The sequence below is a fragment of the Juglans regia genome, chromosome 2 (genome assembly GCF_001411555.2).
Source record: "Juglans regia cultivar Chandler chromosome 2, Walnut 2.0, whole genome shotgun sequence".
Classification (NCBI taxonomy): domain Eukaryota; kingdom Viridiplantae; phylum Streptophyta; class Magnoliopsida; order Fagales; family Juglandaceae; genus Juglans; species Juglans regia.
In genome coordinates this window covers 16,096,298-16,100,813 of record NC_049902.1, presented here as the reverse complement: position 1 = coordinate 16,100,813, position 4,516 = coordinate 16,096,298, and positions in this window count along the sequence as shown.

Sequence of the window (4,516 nt, the reverse complement as noted above, 5' to 3'; positions counted from 1 at the left end):
GAGGCCCAAAACTCAGGGAAAAAAGCCCAAACCTTGTGCACCCAAGCACGTGAGAACCAATGATCAATTTGGGATCAGTTTCCATGCCATGCATGTCTTTCTTCCCACTAGGGTTAACGACAAAACTATATATATAGAACACGTACACGTTAGGCCCCATACATCTTGATCTTCTTCGTCAAGCTAGGGTTGCCGCAGCCTTGGGTTCCTGTAAAACTCCTCCTCCATGTAGCTGTCATCTCCTTCCTTTAGTCTCCGTCGCATGGAACAGCAGCCTCATAAGGGACAAGCAGTTGCCTTGCAAGGCAACCCCACACGACAAGCCCCCCCTCCCTCTACACAGTAGAACCTCCACGCCATGGTAAGCCTCTGCTGCACTAGAGAACCGCTCCCCTTTTTCGCCACAGAATCGCAACGTCAAGCTGTTGTTGTTGAAGCCGTTGCAAGGAATGCAGACCAACACTGAAAGCCCACACTCAGCCACGACAAGGCCACCATCACTGCGTCCTTCCTCCTACTCACAGGCACCGTGAGCCACCAATTGCACCTTTGTAGCCCACTTTTCCTTCACACTTTCAACCCACATGGCAAGGTCTATTCCTATACAACAAAAATAGAGCATAGCTCATCTGTTACGCACGACTCCTCCGTAAGCTGCCCAACCACTTGCCGCCCATGCATCATAGCCCAGTCGTGAGACACTGCCCGTGGTCGATCACTATCACACCGTAAGCCGTTGTCTATTCCTCTCAAAATTTGTGGTTTATTAGAGATTTAAGTAAGATATGTGTCTATTTTATAGGTAACGATTGATTTTTGTTTGGCAATGTTGTGAGAAAATTCAAAGATGTTAAAAAGTTAAACTAAGCGGGGTTCCTATGCTAGACTTTGCATAAAAGAAATTAACTAAGGTCGATTTTGGAGAATATGCATGTTTTGTTATGAAAAGAAATTTGGAACAACCTTAGATATTTGTTTTGCATTACTCATGAAATTTTGTATCAGAAGAAAGTAATATCTGTCATGATTGGTGTAGACATGAGCTTATTTTTTGCATTCTATTTCTGAACTATGCAAAAAGAGCGAATATGAAAATTTGTGCATGATTATGTGAAGATGCTCTGAATCTGTTTTGATTATGAATATGATATGATTCTGTTTAGTAATCTGTTTTGATAAGATGTGGTATCTGAAAACTTTTGGCATGATATTCTGATTCTGTATATGGTTTTGTTTCTGCTCTTCTCTGACCTTACCACGTGTGTAAAACCGTGGCCTCTGTTTGGGTTGGTACCAACTTTTCTATTTCCAGTGCACCCACTTTGGAAGCAAAGTGGTTTTCTGCGTGGTCTTTCCTGTGTGCACACTCGAGGCTTCGAGAATGAATATGGGGAAGATTTCACATTCTATTTCTACTTGGTTGGCCACTGGGATTTGCACAACCCTACCACGGGGGTTAAACATGGAATTCTGTTTTGATGTGATGTTTTAGTTATGCTATGCCAAAGGAATGTTTAATAAGAATATTTTTTAACTTTTGCTCTGATATTTTTTATAACATGTTCTGGTTCTGCATTCTGAAAATAAAAATATATTGTTCTGCATTCTGAATTCTGTAAATGCTCCTATTTACATACTAGTATATGTTCCTTGCTTACTGAGTTGTTGATAACTCACCTCTTTATCTCCACAATATTTTTTAGATAATTTTTATATTTCAGCTGATGATCAAAATTATGGAACATGGGTGACATGATTTAAGCAGAGTGGATTAAATATAGAAGGTTTCTATGAGTATTGGCGATTTTTGTTAAGTAATTTTGTCATGTTCTGATGACTAAGTTTTTTTTTGGGAGGTTCATTATATTGAGGTTGCTGGTTTGAAATAAGAATTTGTATATAGTATTGAGAATTTGGAGTCATAAATATATTGTTGGAATGTGAGTTTAAGGCTCTCCAACCCTTGTAGGACCGGGGCATTACACTAATGGCCGAAAATACATGGTAAGCTTCTTGCAACATGGACTATGTGGAACCTCACACAACCCTAGTAAGGGCTAAACGTGTCATATCCCCCTTCCCACAAGGATTACTTTCTCTTTTCCCATCTTTTCTACAAGATTCAGGTTCCTTCGAAGAGAACCCTAGACATAACATACACAGCAAGGTTGTGGATGGTTGCCTTCTTTTTGGTCAAGCCAAACACTCCATTTGCCAAACCTTGAGGTTCTTACCTTGCAAAAACCTTTCTTCAATGTGAGGCTCTTAGCTTCCTCCTATGCTTGTGTGAAGATAGTGTTTGGATGGAAGAAAAAATGGTGTTTGAGTCCTTCTTCTAAGGTAGACGAGAAAGAGAGAAGAGGAAAAGAGAGGAAGAAAAATCTAAAATGAGCAAAATGACTCTTGGTGTGCCTTTGCTAGGGGTAAGGGGCGCTAGACATAAATGCCTCTCATTTATACCTTGCTTTGTTCCCACTTCTTCTTTCTCTCTTATCATTACTTTGATATGGAATCCAAAGAGTTTCTGATGCATGGGTGCCAAGTGGTGCCCATTGCTTTCCATGGCCAAAATTCCTTCTTCTTCTCTCTTATCATTGCTTCTCTTGGGAATCCTAAGGGTCACTTCTTGCGTGAAGGGCATGTGGCACCTTTTCCCCTAGCTTAAACTCTAAGTGCCTCTTGTCTTCTCTTCTTATGGTCTAGGTTCAATGAGCCCATGCAAAAAAAAAAAAAACAAGGGTGGCGCAGACATCTTCATGGCCGAAACCCTAAATATCACCCATCATGATTGAAACCTTCTAGAAACCCTAGGGTGCTTGTGCATGATTGCCATGTGGAAAACCAAGTGAGGGTGGCATGTGCGTCCTTTGCCATGCTTGAAAATCTTTTCTCTCTCTTTTTTCTTCCACTTTTGGGTCCAAATACAATGAATCTATGGAGTGATTTTGCATGAGTGCCTTGTGGCATGTGGCTTCTTCAAAAACTGAAACCTTATGGCCTTCCTCTATTCTTAAGAACTCCAAAAGTCCTATTGCATGTGTGCCATGTGGCACTTCCTTCCCTATGGCCGAAGATGGCCTTTCTTATTCCTTTTTGTGACTTCTTCTAGAAGCTTGGTTGCCTGCTCGCCAAGTGGGAAGTGGCTTTGAAAAAATCGAAAATCCCTTCCCATGAACCTAACAATTCTGGTTAGGAAAACTCAAAGGCCTCTTCTTGCTTGGCTGGTGCCTCCCACTTACACACAAAACCCTAGTGTATTTTCTTAAACCCTAAACCTCTTTATGGCCAAAACTCACTAGAACTTGGGCCTTCTTCTGGGCTTGGGTGCCTATCTCACTAACAAAAGATAAGGTCCACTTCACTCACTTGGTTCTAGTCTTCATAATCTATTGGGCACAAATCTATTTGGATCAAAATTGAAAATTAAAAATAACAAGTAAAGACTTAGCTTAATCTGGGTTTTCACATCCTCCCCCCTTAAGAAAAGATTTTGTTCTCGAAATCTGCATCGAAGCTATCAAAAGATAGAATTAAACTAAAAGGTTTAAACTTGCTTGAAGGATTTGGTCCGCTAGCTGCAGTCAAATCCTCAGATGATGAAGGGGATGGCACTTTCTCCTTTTCTTTTGTTACTAAATCCTGGGACAAGTAGAATATCGCATCAACATTGTGGTCATAATACATATTCACCCTCATCTCGTTCGACTTGTGCTCTATAGTGGCCTTGCCATCCTCCAATAGTTGTCCTTCTTCGTGAACACGGAGGTGATCATATGATGAATCTGATATCTCGAGTGCCAAGTGCCCTCTGGTTTGGGACTTGATGGCATGACTAGACTCTGCCTCCTGGTTAATCCTTAATACTCACAATCTTGTGGCATCGTTCCATACTAGTGGGTCCTACGGGGGTTGTCACTCTGTGGGGTAAGGCTTGTCTAAGAAAGATGTTTCCTCTAGAACTCACATCCATCACATGAGTGCAATGGCATTCAAACTTCTCCATTTGCTGCTAATGAGCCGCAATCATTCGATCCCGTCTCTCTTGCTTGTTCTTCCGTTTATACCTTCGCATACTTCTAATCCTGGCTACAGATAACACAGACATATGCACGGTTGTTCTATTCCGGATCATGTTCTATTAACAAGGGTGAGATTGACATAAAGAAAAAAAAAATGGAACATCAATCAAGAGTTGCAATCAAATGAACACTTTTGTTGCATAGTCCTTAAGAACACAATTGAACAATCACTAAGTTTGATTCCAAATCAACGTATCCCTATATTCCAAAGATAGAAAAAAGTGGGGTATTTAGTCCTTATCGAATTTTCTCTTTCCCAAGTAGCTTCTTGGAAGTCCAGGTTGTTCCAAAGCACCTTGATAGAGGTATCTTTAAATTTCTCAACTCCCGGTCCTTTCGATCGACAATTTGTACTGGAAATTCTTCATAAGATAAGTTAGGCTGGAGCTGAACTTGACTTGGCTCCACTACCACCAGTCATCATTCTCCAAAGCTTT